This window comes from Misgurnus anguillicaudatus, chromosome 16, assembly GCF_027580225.2.
Source record: "Misgurnus anguillicaudatus chromosome 16, ASM2758022v2, whole genome shotgun sequence".
In the NCBI taxonomy this organism is placed as follows: Eukaryota; Metazoa; Chordata; class Actinopteri; order Cypriniformes; family Cobitidae; genus Misgurnus; species Misgurnus anguillicaudatus.
Genome location: NC_073352.2, coordinates 23267785 through 23285093, shown reverse-complemented (window position 1 = coordinate 23285093; position 17309 = coordinate 23267785). Strand labels below are relative to the sequence as shown.

The window sequence follows — 17309 nt, the reverse complement described above, 5'->3', positions numbered from 1 at the left end:
AAATAAATCCCACCAGTAATCTTGATTGAGGAAAGCATTTTTGGTTTCTACACAGCATAGAATGATGTTGGACGTAACAGTAGTGCATTAAGGTATAGCCTTCATTTACAATGTAAAGTTTAATTTACTAAGTACCTTGTGAAACGCCCATAAGCCTGTATGTTCACTGCAAGGCCCACTTTCTGACAGTCTCCACTGTAAAAAGTGATTTGACCCATCATCAAAAAATCATTTTATGGTCCCAAAGCCATCTTGAAGTTTATCTGAATGAATGCTCCCGATTGCTAGTGACAAAATGTTTCATTATCAGGGGACAGAGGAAATGACAGAAGAGTTAACATGGTGAATGATGGATTATGTTGTGTGGTAAATGCACTTCACCATGGTGCCCTACTTAAAGTGACAAGCGTTCTGTTTGTGCAGTTTGTGACTAAATGCTCTTGGTCCTTTGTGACACAGTTTGGTAGAGGCCAAAACACAGCCTGAGTGTTTATCACTATAGTGACTTTAACACAATATCTCTCTTTGTCTTTCTTTATATCTATTTTTCTTTTCATCTCCATCACTTCGCCACTTATCGCCAAGACGCTCTTTCAAACCACCTGAGGCTTTCTGTTGGTGAGAAAGCGTAGATGGGTTTTAAAATGCTCTCATTTCGGCTGGAATGGAGCGGAGTTGGATTTCTGAGGCAAACACTGTGTGCTAAAGAAATAGTTTGCCAAGAGATGAAAATTTTGTTATCATTTGCAATACTTACCATAATGTGTATACCTTTCCAAGACTGTGATGGTCATTTTATACAATGAATGTGGACTGAAGATGCAATAAAACAAAACAGAACTATTAGGAAGCCATTGCCTTATGTGAGAAATTTAAAGGGGCCATGGCACAAGACTTTTTTAAGATGTCAAATAAATCTTTGGTGTCCCCAGAGCACATATGTGAAGTTTTAGCTCAAAATACAATATAAATAATTTATTATAGCATGTTAAAATTGCCACTTTGTAGGTGTGTGCAAAAATGTGCCGTTTTGGGTGTGTCCTTTAAAATGCAAATGAGCTGATGAAATTCAAACACTGATCACAATGATGGTGGTTTGTTGCAATTAAAACTCAATTGTGCTTTTCTCTGCACTAAATGGCAGTGCTGTGGTTGGATAGTGCAGATTAAGGGGTGGTATTATTATAATAAGAGCTACTTCTGACATTATAAGGAGAGCCAAATTTCAACTACCTATTTTTTCATGTGCTTGTAGAGAATGGTTTACCAAAACTAAGTTACTGGGTTGATCTTTTTCACATTTTCTAGGTTGATAGAAGCACTGGGGGCCCAATCATAGCACTTAAACATGTAAACAGTCAGATTTTCATGCCATGGCCCCTTTAAAGAACTTTCCTTAAAGTATATTTACATTTTTGTATTTTCAGACACTCTTATTTTGTTTCTAATGCAAAGCCTTATTGGGATACAGGAAACCACTACAGTAAAAAAAAATCATATCAATAATCAGATATAATAAAAAGATATGACCAACCAGCTGTATTTATTGATGTGTTTTACGACAGTAGTCAAACACATACTTAACAATGTAAACACCTCTTGTTTGCATCATTATTTCAAAATAAAAGTAAGTGCTGCAATCTCGAATAAACTAGATCACACTTAAACAGCAAAATTTCAGTGCTGTTTTGGAAAATGTGCAAGACTTCAGAAACCGTATTGTAAAAAACGCTCATAAAAGAGGTTCATTGATTTTTGTTCCTGGTGGATGTTAAAATTAATGGCTTCTTGTTGCTTGTCAGTCAGAAGTGGGGAAGCAGAAACTCCCAGGTTTCTTCATTTATTTGGCCTGTGTTTTTCCAATACCTTCCGACTCACTTCGACACATATAAGCAACACCATACCTTTGTGTACATGACTGAGGAACACCAGTAAATACAGAGAGACTTACACGTGTACTCTTAACTATAATGTAAATTATGCATGCTTGCTACAACTCTGAAATAGCTCATCTCATTGCCTTGGCTAGTAAAACTACCTGCCAGCTGAACATAAAACTTTTATGGGACTGTTTTGAAGTTTTCCTTTTTTTGCTCACCTATGTACTTTGAGCAGGCAGATTTGTGGGTGAGTGATGCACAATTACTTCCAGTCATAGCTGGATCTCTGTCCTATCAACCCTATGCCAGCCCGGTTGTCTTAACAGCTATCAAAATAGGATTTGTGCCCATCGACACCCGCAAAGGTCAGTCGCATAAAAAGACTTTGGAGATTAAAGAGGAACTCTGCTTTCGTAGCCGCACAGGTGCCAGACCTCAGGCCAAGCCTGAAGCTGTTTGCGGCTCGAGAGCTTGTCCAGGAAGTAATGAAATCTCGGCTTGGCTGACGACTCTTATTGGCATTCCCTCTTCGTCTACCCCTCTTTCCCCGCCATCGGCCACGTATGAGCTCGACTGGCTATTGGGATTGTGTGGAGAGAACGTGCTGTCCCCTGATAAGCAAGTCTCCTCTGATTAGCCAAAAAAGTGCAACCAAAAGGCCCGGGCTTACAGCCTCATGTCGAGCACAGAGGAAGAAGAGCTCGGTATCCTTGGCTGCAGTGGCTAAGAGTACCATTCGATTTGCCTATGTGGTATTTGCCTGGCATTCGACCAACATCCAACAAGGGCTTGCATGGAAAGCAAAGAGCAGCTGTGTGTCTGTCTGTTTTCTTTAGTCTCTAATCAGATTTTCTCTTCGGCAGAAGGGTGACGATATGATCCTCTTCTTCTTGTAGGTCCCAGGATACGTGAATTGCCACTGTGTCCTCTGGCTGGCATCTGGTGTCCATCCCCTCTCCACACGGCCTCAGACTCCAAGAACCTGCCGCCACGTCAATCACGTCCTCACAGCCGGGTAATTATTTTCAAGTGCACATTGTAGCCGCCTTCCTTTGACATACAGTAGGGTGAGAGGAGATCAGACATGGGCTTGTTTTTAGGCTTTTAGTCTATACTTCTGTTAATCTGGAGTCCGCAATGAGGCTTTCCAAATTGAGGTTGCTCCAGACCAGCATGCCAGTGAGACAGCTCCAATCTCCAAGGAGGTGATCAGAGTTTTCTTTTTGTTGTTTTTGTTCTTGCATCTTTCCAAAGCTAAATGACTGTAAGGGATATTAGCCGTTTCAGAGGTGTCAGCTTGGTTAATGTCAGGTTCCCCTGTGAGTTTTCAAAGTACAGTATTTTAAGTACTGTATGCTCTTTAGAAGAATATATCTTTGTGAATGAGCCAATAACTTTTGGTGTTTAAGCTTAATATAAAGAGCCTCATGAGATTGCCTTTGTTTTTCTACTTGTGGTTTTTAAAGATACTACTTTCTTCTCTTTCACTTTTTGCAAACTTTGCCTTGCTTAACTCTGTTTATGGTCAACTTTTCAGGGTTGGGGAAAGTCACTTAATATATTAGATATAAAGATAATATGTGACCCAGTCTGTGAAAACTTTGTTTTTTACATAAAAATATTGTGCATAATGTAAAGAACATTCTGTGAAAATATAACTTTGTTATCTTTAATATTGACTAAGGGCATATCTAAGATAAAATTATAGTGAAATTAAGCTTTGATTCTTCTCTTCTCATAATTAGATTTCACATATAACTATTTTATTTTTTATGTCTGACTTAGGGATGCATAACAATTAATTGCGATTAATCTATAGCAGAATAAAAGTTTTTGTTTACATCATATCGTCGCTGCCCGATGAAACTCACGTATGTCCAAAACGGTTACTTTTCAGGAAGTGAAAAAAAACACCGTATTTCAAAATTAGTTGAATGTAGCGTTGTCATACTTGGTACGGCATCTTTACATGTAACCATATTCTTGCCAGTGTAATGATATAATCCACATTTGACTAAAATTGAGTTTAAATGGACATACGTGCATATTTTACAGTAACGGTGGTCGATACGCGCTCTTCCGATCATTAATTAGAATGGCCAAGTTGCGTTTTATATTGACAGATGAATACGCTTAGTTTATTAAATAGCCTACGTCTTAGTTTATTAAATACGCTTAGTTTATTTAATATTAATTATACATTTATTAAATGTATCTTGCAAACTATGAAGGGACAATGAATCAATACACTGACATGGTAATGCTAGACAGATATTTGGTTGGCACAGTCCTCTACCGTAATTTTGTCACTCCTAGACGTACGTCTGGCGTCAGGGGGGAAACATTTACCTCGATGAAGGAAAGTCATTGTCTCACCAGGCTATGCTTATTCGGCTATCCAGTGCTGAGCTTCGATGAAACTTCACGAGACCGGCGAGATGCTTCCACAGGGTGGGAGATACGCGGCGTGATTGACAGCTTTGACACCAAATGGATATACGTGAAAATAAGATGGCATGATTTCACAACTTTTCATTGGCCATTTAGATATGTGAAGCATACTGTATACGGTAATGAACCTGGACATTCAGTCCATCGAAAAATTGGCAAAATGGACATACGTGGTTTTCATCAGACAACGACGATATATGTGTGTGAACTGTGTATATTAATTATTATGTATATATAAATATGCACACATGCATGTATAATTTTAAGAAGAAAAAAAATTATATTTATATGTTTAGTATTTATATTTATATATAATATAAATTAGACATACTGTACTGTAAATATATGTGTATACTACACATGTAAACATTTCTTAAATTTATACATGCATGTGTGTGCATTTATCTATAAAAAATGATTATATACAGTTCACACACATACGTATATGATGAACAAAAACCTTTATTCTGCTATAGATTAATCGCGATTAATCGTTATGCATCCCTAGTCTGACTATATGCCATTTATCTCAGCATAATGTGCAAAGACAACTAAATGTACAGCATTTATAGGTTTCTCATCCATTGTTAACTCTCATCTGTGTTTCAACTTGTGTTTCTATGGTGCTTTTATGCCGTGTTTGCTCTGGACAGATGTTAGCCTCCTGTAATAGTTTGCTTGCAGCTACTATTTCTCTGTATCAGCCTTGACAGCTTTGTTTATTATAATGGAAGTGATCTGTTTTCGTCACGTTGCACCACTCAGTGTATTGTAAGCACTATGTACTATTCTGCTCTGGAGAAGGATGAGGTTTCAGATGTATTAAAAAAGTACATTACTCACATTACTCGCTCAAAAAGTAGTTTGATTGTGTAATGGATGTTACCTAACTTTTTTCAGCCAATGTGCACACAGTCTTTTTCTAAATGCTTTGTTTTAATCAGCGTGCTCCCCAATTTCTAATTGGCTGTGTCGCTTTTTGTGTTGTATAATAATGTATAAAGATAGTTCTTATCTCCAGAACATCTCCATGTGGAGAACATAATGGTTAAGTTAAAAGTGTGTGTAATTGCTTAAGTATTGCTGTAACACCCACGGGATTAAGTGTGCTCGCATAGACAAACACATACACAAACACACAATAACACACAAAGCTTTTATCGCAGACAGAATGACCCCGTTTCCCTCATTTAGTTGTACTGACCTTGCATGAGCTGCGTCAATCACTCCCTATCTGCCATTAAATCCTTCTCTTATCTTGGGTTTAAATGGAGGAAGCACACATCTGCACTGCAGGAGACACCAAGGCTGTATGATTGGGCATGAAAAGAGATTCAGGTTGTTTCAGATTGCTCTATGTTTAGCTCAGGGTGCTCGTTCAAGAGGTGACTGAATGCTGCATATAGCTGTATTTGACATGTTCGGGGTGGCTGACTGGCTGGGTTAGTTTGAGGATTTATGTTTGTTTGTTTTAGAAATAGGTGATATTTTGTTATAGCTGTTGAGGGAAGTTTGTCTCTGTATGTAGAGCTCTGTCATCAGAGTTTTATTGTCCTCCGAGATGTCTGGGAGAACAAGAAGCTTTGCCTTGTGTCTGTAGATACCTTGCCACTGGCTGAATGTGCTCTCTGTTTCTCTTTCTGTCTTTCTATCGTCACTCTCTTAGTTTTTGAAACTGCATGGGAAACACCCTGTTGAGGATTCATGCATTGATCTTGTAGCTTAAAAGCATGGGGTAACCTTCCAATCTCTCTGATGAAGCCAATACGGAAGTGACTTAAACTGCAATTCATCGACTGGCTGCTAGAAGCCGGCTCCCAATTCCCATAGACCCCCATGTTAAAATGCCCAACTTTACAGCAGGAAATATTATGTTTACAGCCTAGTACAAAAAGTGTTTTTGGTCTATATAGCTAATTTTCCCTTCATGACAACTGTGAGGAGGTGATTTTTTTAATTATAAATGTTTAAATTATATAAAGCCTTACTGTGTGCGCTCACACAAGATGTGGAAGAGGCGGCAAGCACAAGTCATATACATGTTAAGTCAGTGTAAAGACGTGGAACATGCTGCGCGGATGGCACGTTCCGTGCGAATTGAGAATTGCCACAGGAGATGCACGATTTGAAAAATTTTAACTTTGGTGATTATTTGCGCCGTGGTGACCAATCAGGAGCTCACTGTAGTAGTGACGTGATTACAGGAAGCGAGTGGAGTCGCAGAAGCCTCTCCCATGACGCAAATTTCCGTGTGAATGTCTTGTATGCTAAAATTTCACGTGCGAATGAAGCAAGTAAACTCCAAATGTTCAAGCGTCCAACTACGCACAAATAGCATGTTTTTGCTGCCCCTACCACGTCTGGTGTGAATGCACAGTTAAAGCTCACATAACGCACGCTGTTTCTGCATTGCTGATGTTAATCTGGAGTACCTATAGAGTAGTATTACATCCTTTGTATCTCCGAAGAGTCTTTAGTTTAATCAGATTTATAAAAGAAAGATTATCTTTACTGAATCTTTCCGTTAACGTACGAAAAAATTAAGGAGGAGTTACTACCACGGGAGTAGCGAGTACGAGTTATGCAACACTATACAACACTGTTTAACTTATGATTCACTACATGTTTGTGTCATTTATATAATATGCACATGCCTATTTCCAACATAAGAGTCTTACTTACCGCATGCAATTCATGACCCGGTTGGGACTTTTCAATGAAAACCAGCGCATCAAACACACACCTAAAACTCCGCTGCTACCCCAGATAATAAACTATATCCATTGTTTTCATACAGCTGGCTTTCTTCTCCTTACATCCAAAAACACACTTCTTCTTTCGTGCCATCGTTAAGTATTGAAATTAAACAAAGCAGTTGCTTGATGCGATGTTTGTAAGTTGTAGCGTCTCCCACTTATTGACGGGTGGGCCGGGGTTTTCCGGGGGAAGTGCCCATAAAAAGAAGTGATATGTATAGAAACCCCTGAAACGTCAGCTGGACCCGTAATCGAAAAAAACTTTCCGAAACTTGTACGAACCCTGGCGAAGTGCATTCGGCACAGAAATACTCTGTAACACATTTAACTACTTTTTTGATACTTTGCCTACATTTAGCATGAGGAAACAACTCTTTAACAGTGTTAATAAGTCAGAATGCATGACATACCATTGAACCACCCCTTTAAAGTTCTGCATAATTAAGGGCGTGGCCACTTGAGTGATGGGTGAACTGCCACTACTGTCACTACAGTCGAGCGAAGTGGCCGTGGTTTCAGCAACCACCCACCTCAGCTTCACCCATGTCCCGTCTCTTTACCCATTTTCAGTTATTGGTGAGTGATTCGCATTGACGCATGGCCAAGATGGCGATGGCAGGCACTGCCTACTATTGGCTTCAAAAAAGCTCTTTAAAAACCTATGGGTTACATCACGTCCATATTTTTTACAGTCTATGCTTAAAAGGTGTATCATTGCATTAGCAGAGCAAAGACAATGTGTTTGATCCCAGGGAAAACATGAAGGGGCCAAAAGCCGCTAAACGCTAGTCAAAAATTAAATAATCAGTCCCAATAGAAAAACGCGATTATGCAATCGCATGATTCAATGCATAATCAGCCAAAGTCTGCATATTTATGGGGGGGCACATGTTTTTAAATACGCCGCACTTTCGCAACATAAATTACAGATTTCCATGCACCAAATATGCGGGGCTTGCATGATTTCATAATCCCCGCATTTTCGTGGCAAAAAGTCACGTATATCTTAGCAGAAAGTTGAAAATGTTGCATTTACTTCACACAAGCGCAGCCATGTCCCCTGTTGCCATGGGAACGTTATGAAGTGACGTAATTATGTGACGTGAACATCGTTGAAAATCTGCAAAAGCTGCAAACAGCAAGGTCCCGCAGTTTTTGCATGTTCCCGCAGTTTTTGCAAGTTCCCGCAATTTTTGCAAGTTCATGTAATTTCATTGCATAAAATTGCATACATTTTCTGCATATTCCATTGCATTTTTTAAGAAAGCGTGCCGCAAGATCAAGGATTTTTGCCCGCAACTATCCCAAAAAACTCAAATTTTTCTGGAAGGACTGAACAATGATATTAACTAAGTTCTCTCTACGCATACTGTGCGTTCATCAAATAGTTTTTGCATCAAATATGCTTAATGCCATCCTCAGGCCATTCAGAAATACCATTTTTTTAGGCAGAATCTATTAAGAGTCTGATAAAAAAATACTAATTAACAGGAAATCATGCCAGACGCACTTAGCACTTTTGCAACTGAGCTCTTCACATATGTTTATCTTGTAATTCACTGTAAGTCACTTTGGGTGCCAAATGTATACCCTCTATATACTTCCTATACTGAAGTCATTCTCTGTGTACATGTTTGGTTAACACAAATACTTCTGCCCTCTCATGTTGTTTTCTCATGTTGTCACACCTTAACTCCTCTCTCGTTCATTTATTCCTTTTCACCTTCTCGAGTTATTCTCCTGGAGCAGCTGAGGTGTTTTGTGTGTTTTTCTATTTCTTTCTTGCATTGAGGCATAACTCTGAAGATGAGCTAATGTGGCATCGGTGCCACCAGTGTGCCCTCTCACACACTATGTGACTCTGTCTGATAGAGAGACACGAGGTTCAGGCTACAGACTTGCCAGGGGATGCCAGAAAATTCTCCCTGTTTCTTTATCAGCACAGGGTTCAGGATCCTGTGCTCAGTGTGACACTGATAAGCTTTATCTCATGTTTGCTTCTGTGTTTGGGTCTGATTTGCGTATTTATTCCAGTTAGATAAATAGTAGATGTTTTTGTCGACACACATAAATATATTTATTCATTTTTTCCTTGGTGTTGTTCATTGATTGATCTATTAAGTTGTTTTGTATTGTTATCTGTACACATCTACATTCTGTGCATACTGAGCAATTTATCAGAGAATACACTGCCACAAAGGCGTCTGCGTGTGTATGTTAGGGTGAAATCGGGCAAAGGCCAGACTGGATGCACTTGTGCAAAATTAAATGCACGTCAGCGGGCAGGCGTTCATACAAGATTAACAGGACGTGACATTTGCTTGGTTGAAGACAGATGCTTGATTCAATTTTTGGTCAACATTTTCTTCCTCCTCTGATTTACAAGTTCAGGAAAATTGTAATCTAAATGGATTGTCAAATCATGAGTTGTAACTTGTGAACCCTGCCTGATATGTTTATTCATGAATCAGACGTTGATACTTTATTCATGAATTTGCAAGGACAGGTTAGGGTGGATTTTTGAGACTGAACACTTGGATTTTATCTCATTTAATACTGCCTTTTCTGTTTTAGTACTTGAGAGCGTCAGGATTCATTAAATGAAATAGAATAGAGTGATTATTAAGTTTTAAATTATTCTTTTAATCTTTAGTAATCAAATATGATCATTAACAGGTCTGATTCTAAGCTAGATTATGTAATGACAAGGAAACTTTACATTAAAACTGTGTTCATGCCTGTCAAGCATTGGAGTGTTTGAACATAATTTCATGCATCCATAACTAAGTCTCTTTACTTAATTTTCCAGTCTGGTAAACCTGATGATTCTACAGCCGATGCAGATTTAATTTGCTTTCAGAAAAGGGTTTTGACCCTCAAGCAACAAGTGAAAAGGTGTTACAGCAGGGAATAAACAATCTATACAATTAAACATTAATGCAATTTCTTTGCATGCTGCTGCTTTGGTACAGTGACAACTTCTTCTTTTTTGTCAAAGTTATTAACTTAAGTTCTCTTTACTGTGTCAGATCAATTAGCTGCCATTATAATCCACAGCTCTGAGTGTCTCTAAGTGGTCTCTAGACACTGCGGTAAAACCACAGCAGTGTGACAGCCACTGGAACAGGTCAATCAGATTTGGCTGTGGGTCATAGAATGAAATGGGAAAACAGTTGTAAACAACATTATGTCTAGACAACTGCGTTTTGCATTTGAATTGTTTTTTTGTGCTGTGTCAGTGGCACAGCTAATAAGGTTTGCATCCAAATGCAGGAAATACTATTACATTAGTTTTTGGGCAGGGGTAATATTTCATGGAAGAATCTGAAGGAACGCTGACAAAGAGAAACACAGCTTCTAAAAACAGATCAAAGTTTTTCACCACAAAGTTTTGTGTTGAGGAAGCTACAGTACCTCAGCCTTACATATATTATATAAAACTTTAAAGATGCTAAGCCCTATCATACACCCAGCGCCAGAGCCGGCCCTAGACCTTTGGGGGCCCTAAGCAAAATTTGGTCGGGGGCCCCTTTGACCGTTTTAAGTAAGGCCTAAAGAAAAGCAATGACTACCTTATGACTATACTGCACATATTATATCTACTATGTTATTTTTTTAAATGTGTCTAATAAATTATGTTTTAATTATTCTATGTATACTGTATGTTAATGTTCTTTTTTACATTGCTGGTCCTGAGTACGTATTTCGTTCTTATGTGGCAACATGTACCCTACAGAATGACAATAAAAGACCTTGGGGTGGTCCCGGACAGGGAATATCTTAAGACAGGACTCTGCCTTAGTTTAATTAGAAAACATAACTAATTTTAACAAAAATGCCTTACTAAAAACATTATTTGTGTGGATTTTGAGGCAAAACAAAGGGCACTGGTGTATTTTAAGATATGTCAGTGCAAGCTTTTTTCAGTTTGGACAGCTCTTAGCCTACTTTTATTTTAGTCTAGGACTAGTTTAATTCCTGTCAGGGAAACTGCCCCCTTGAGTTCTTGATTTGAGTTCCATGTTTGATGTCTAACAGAAAAATATGATAACACTGACTGAACTGAATGGCAGTACAGTGCAACAAACACACACTGATGAACTTGCTGAACAAAAAGACTGATAAAGTGACTTTCACTGACCATCAAAGAAACATTTTTAATTGACACCAGAGTTTAAGAGGCACAAACAATAGCCTATATATATAATTTAAATGAAATAGAGTAAATAGAATAACATTTAAATAAAATATTATATAAAATAATGAATATAACACTTAAATGTTTACATTTTTCAAATATACAAAATTAACAATAATATCTAAAAAACCACAAACAAGGTCAATAGTACCTAACATTCGCTATAACAATATATTATCCCTTACTTAACTAGCATAACAAAAGTTAATAGGCTTGTTTGAGATGAGCTAAATCTGACAGAAACAGACGTTTGTGGATAATAACAATTAACTTGCAAATAATATTAATAATTGAAGATTAACAATTAACATTGCATTCATAACATTAATCTAACAAAGCTGGCTACTGTATGTCATATGCATTGCTATAGTTTAAATATTAAACACTGAACAGTGACATTATACACTTTTGCAAAGGCTAGCAGGTGGTAATAACAACGGTGCGCTGTCTGGGCATGTACCACGCATATACGCATGAGTTAGTTTACTCTTACACATAAAACACTTTAAATTCAGACGTTTACCAACAATATAATTACACTAATGACATAAATATGTAGAAATGACAATGGCATACGTTAAATATAAGCGTAACAGAATTAATTTACCATGTTAAACCGTTTAAATATTAATTATAAAGCTTAATAAACCAATTCACGTTATGATGGCAAATATAAGAAAGAGAAGTCAAACAGAACACAGGTTTGGTCATTACCGAAGTCAAATAAGATCCACTTACTTCGCATTTACGCACAAACACACATAACATTAAAGAAATTGTGCTTAAAGCAACAGCAAAAGTTCGCGTCTGTATCAGAGATCCGGCTCAACTCAACTTTGCGTTCTGTGGGCGGGATTTTCGCCTGCACATAGATCGCGGGCACTGATTGGCTGCTGCGCTGTTTGCTGTGTGTCAATCAATCTCGGCAAGAAAGAGATCTTATTAGCGAACTTTCATAATAACTATAATAACAAGTAACAGCCTTTTTAACATTGCCATAATAATAAATAATGAATATTTATATTTATTTTATGTTACTTTTGATGAATGATTTTTTTCAACCACTAACTAAGTGACTTTAGGGGGCCCTCTGCTGGCCACGAGGCCCTTTGCAATTGCAAGGTTCGTTTAGTGGGTGGGCCGGCTCTGCCCAGCGCAATGCAGCACAATGGGTGACGCAGGTGTCTTTTGCTAGTTTGAACCCAGTGCAAAGATCATTTTCACATTTAGCGCCATGTTGTTTTAATAGCAAATGCATTTGCACCCAATTTTGCGGCCATGGGCGTTCTGGTCTGAAAACAAGGTGTGTTCAGGTGCATTGTTGGCGCGTTGCTATTTTAGAGCAACTAAAATATACTACGCCCTAGACCAACTAAAACCTGGTCTAAAGTCAATGCCGCAACATTGTTTTTGTTATTTAAAGAGTGTGTTAGTAATATGCGCCTATAAAACGCGAGGACTTTGAGATTACACTGATCATGTAGCTATTCATACATTTACAACAATTTAAAGCCTGCTAATTTTACTTCCATGACTTAAAGAAAACGACTTTTAAAGGTTTTAATTTAAAAAATAACAATTTCAATACAAATGAAAACAACATCAATCTTTTTTTTTACATTAATCTTAAAAAATTGAAATAGCCATCTAAATAGGTAATCGGCATGGCGCAAGCTCAACTGTCTTTTAAAGTGGAAGAGAGCTGAGATTTTCATTGGTTTATTGCACATTACGCCCAAAATACACCCATTATTCATAACGAGAACAGGAACAACCCTTTTAGACTGTGCGCTTGGCGCACAAACCATTTTTTGTTAAATTAGCAAAAGTGGATTCAGACATGCCCTTTCAGACTGTTTGTCGTCTGCTTTAGACAATGCACTTAGTTCATTAAAATAGGGCCCATAGACTAACCCTAATATTGAATAATAATCTGTTCAGGCTAGCCGTAAACATTCTTTTCTCTTCTACACTGTTGTCAAAATATGTATACCCCAGCTGTCAATGGGGCTTTACTGTTTAAAATGGTTGTATACCATTATTTAGAGATATGTATACATTTTGTACCAATACATTCCTTTGAGATATTAATTTGAACTATGTAGGTGCAAAGCTATATATTTGAGAGGGTACAGCCCCAGTGACAGCTAATATACATATTTTGATAATTTGTTTCTGACAGTGTATAAAGAACTACAGATTTGTTATGTTCTGTAAAAAGGATAAAAGTTGAATCAACTTAAAAAATTACTTTAATTGGTAACACCTAAAAAACACCTACATTTATTCAATTTCAAAAATTTCATTTTAGTTTCAGTTTAGGTGAAAAATTAAAGTTGAATAAACTTACATTTTTAGGTGTTACCAGTTAAAGTAACTTTTTAAGTTAAACCAACTTTTCACTTTTTACAGTTTACTAAACAAATAAAAAAAATTCTGAATAATATAGTGTTCATTGTTGGTTTATCTTTAAGACAATAGTTTAGAAAGAAAAAGTACATTATAAACAACTTTTAATACACTGTAAACAATTCATTGTTGCACTGAAAAGTTGCTATATAAATGATAAAAAATTAATTTAATTTATTCATTTGAATTAGTTATAACTTAAGTATTTTCAACTTTAATTTTATAATTTATAGCAACTCCTTATTTGTCACAGTTCTCTAAACTAAAAGATGACAAAGGCAGGGATTACAGAAACTTACAGGACTTTAATGACGATAGAAAGCAAAACACGATGACAACAGTACATTCAGACGAGATCAGACAATGGACAGGAACATGAGGGCAAACTATAAAGGGTGAGTGATAATGACAAACAGCTGAAACTAATGATGATAATTAACAAACACAGGTGAGACTAATAAAAAGTAACAAACACAAAGAGCAATGATGAATAACAATGAAAACAAACTAAACAGAACTAAAACCCTGACAGTACGCCCCCTCCCGGTAGGCGCGACCTCGCGCCGTAGATGAACAACAAAATAGAGGCGAGTGGGAGGGAGCAACAAACAAAAAAGAAAAGTGTCCAAAAAACTGATGAAAAGGTGAGGGAAGGTCTAGAGCAGGACCCAAAGACCAGACGAGACGAAGCCCCAGGGTGGAGATGCTGGCGGATGGCGCCAGGGTGATGGAAGTCTTTTAGTCCCACCCTGGGGACAGACGACGGCGTAGACACTGGAGGGAGGATCCAGGGCAGGGCCACGCGAGCGGAGAACCCGGGGGAAGCCGAGGATCCGGAGGGACGGGGCGGAGCTGGTGGGTCTCCCGACCGAGACGTAGGAGGATTCCGGAGCCACGAGGCGGAGCCAGAGCTAGGGAGTCCCGTGGTGACGTCTTCGGGAAGGAGGAGCCCAGCGAGCCGGAAGGGTGGAGTGAGGGATACACAGGGGAACGAGGAAAACCCGGAGGTGAGGGCAGGACGACGACTGACCAGGGGCAGAACCAGAGGGGTGACCGTAGCCTGGTGACGTCGTAGTGGCGATGGGAGCTGACGAAGGGGAGGGAGGAGAGACCCGAAGCGAGGCCGCTGGTCCGACGAGCCGAGGCGACCTCTAGGTCTCAGGGAGCGGGGGAGGAGAACTGGAGAAACCCCCGAGACAGTGGGCAGAGAGGCACACCTCGGCTCCGACGAACCAGCGCCGGTGACGCGCTGAGGATGAGCTGAGGTGTGACGCTGTGTCCGCTGACGTAGCTTCGGATTGGCTGGTGTGGGAAATCCAAAAGGGAAACCGGACGGGACCGGCAGCGCTGACCAACAGCGACTTACGAGGGGCGGGCTGGACGGAACCAGTGGTGACGATGAGGGGTGGGAAATGTCCAAAGCACAATCCGAGCAGATGTTAGAAACCCCAGGGACCGTTATTGGCTCACCCTCAGCGCCGGGGAGATGGACGTCCTCCCTGACGTCATTTGCAGCTCCCGCAGCGGCACTCCGGAAACTCTGGTCACGCAACCTGGTCAGGGGGAACATCCGGTGTTTCGGCGACGCTGGGCTCCGAGGGAAGCTCTGGCTCGCAGGTCGCACTGCCGGGTTCTCCACCTGCGGTGGGCAGGAGTTCCGGGTAGGGTAAGATCCGTCTGGTCTCTGGGGGTGGCGATGGTCCGTTGGACCGTCCGAAGTGATCGAACGGTCTCCCTGCTCCAAACCGAGTGATTGTTTAAGTGAAAAATCCATAAATAAACCTAAAAACGAAACTGATTTTTTGGAAAACAAAAAACTCTAACTTGAAACACGGAGGGGAACACTAACACGCCACAAACGTTTGGTCTGATCTTCTGTCACAGTTCTCTAAACTAAAAGATGACAAAGGCAGGGATTACAGAAACTTACAGGACTTTAATGACGATAGACAGCAAAACACGATGACAACAGTACATTCAGACGAGATCAGACAATGGACAGGCACATGAGGGCAAACTATAAAGGGTGAGTGATAATGACAGACAGCTGTAACTAATGATGATAATTAACAAACACAGGTGAGACTAATAAAAAGTAACAAACACAAAGAGCAATGATGAATAACAATGAAAACAAACTAAACAGAACTAAAACCCTGCCATTATTAGTCAAGAAAGTTGAAATTAATTGTAATTTCAAATTGATTAAACTTAAAAATGCAAGAAATTAAGGAATTTTTACAGTGTATGCACTGTAAAAAATACTTTGCCACCTTAAAATTTTTTCATTCAAGTCATTTCAACTTACTTATCTTGACGATTTGTTATAACTAAAGGTGAGTTGTTATAACTTATAAAATTAAGTTGTTGTTAAGTCATCTCTTTTGACATGACTTGTAAATATGAGTTGATTTAACAAAAAAATTTAAGGCAGCAAAGTATTTTTTACAATGTATTCCCTAATATTTCAACGTAAACACTCACATGCCGATGTTAGGAGAAAACTGGCAAGATCATTGGTCCCACAATATGACCAGAAGTCATACTTCTAAAATAGCTAGGCTATATGTTATAGAGACCTCCTTCCAATTTCAGAAACGCTGAAATGTCATATTGTATTCTAATTCTTATTTCACCTTGCCTAGAAGACAATTTAAGTGAGATATAGCACAGCTCACCCCACTCCTTACCTGTTTTTCTAAAATGATTTCTACTGTTTTGTATGGATATAGTTAGATTTTTGCATCATACTGGGTTTTACGGTTGTAGGTCACAGATAAGGGTTGTAGAGTCTTTCTTCAGGCAAAGCATTTGGGCCTAAGGCTAATTCATCCTACTCAGGAAGAGCAAGCATTGGCTGTGCTTCAAGACCAGCCACCACCAAGCCACCCTAATTACGATAGGATTAATCCTCTCTACAAAATGCTGTGGCTGGGTGCAAACGGTTCCTTATTTTGGCTTAGCACAGATGTTTCCATCTGTGCCCATTTATTCCTTTCCTTTTTGGCTGAGCACCTTGTCTTTTCATTAACTTTTTTCCAAGCATCTTTGTCTTTCATTTGAGATTCTGACTTGCCAGTGTGCTCTCATCTAAATCAATCAATGTAATTATTTGCTTGATTGAACCCCTTAATTATTTCTTGCGGGTTTATTTTGCAATATTCAGAAGATACTCTTGACTGCGGTAAAGTAGGGTGGAGTTTATTAAGAGCTGTGGGACACATATCTAAAAGGGAGAATAGAGTCGACATATTAAATGATCCCACATACACCACTGCTTATTCTGACAGACAGAGCGCTTGAAGTTAAAACTCAAAATGTAATATGTCACTACCAATTTATTTAATAGGAAAAGTTCACAACAAAATAAGGTTTTTGTCATCAATTACTCACCCCTAAGCTGTTTCAGGATAGTATTGTTTTCTGTCCTCTGTGAGAGGCCAGAATGGACAAAATGCAGTGGCGGTCCATGCATTTCACACCTAGGCCAGTGGTGTCCTATCTGAATTAATCCATCTCATAATACCATCATTATACGTCATGGCAATAAAAACACTTCAACAGTTAAATTGCAAAATAAAATAGTAATTACTGTATTTTACACCTCAAGTAATA

At 38.8% G+C, this 17309-nt stretch overlaps 1 protein-coding gene across 4 annotated transcripts in view; it reads left to right on the top strand.

The window, feature by feature from the left end:
* The window catches only part of drp2 (dystrophin related protein 2), a 208339-nt gene that overhangs the window by 56528 nt on the left and 134502 nt on the right, over window positions 1–17309 (top strand). For 3 of the 4 annotated variants that reach the window (XM_055179056.2, XM_055179058.2, XM_073854363.1), the window contains one exon: window positions 2777–2895. The exons of the other annotated variant lie outside the window; for it this stretch is intronic. The gene's annotated coding sequence lies outside the window, so the exon portion shown is untranslated. The remainder of the gene's footprint in view (window positions 1–2776; window positions 2896–17309) is intronic. 4 annotated transcript variants of the gene reach the window in all.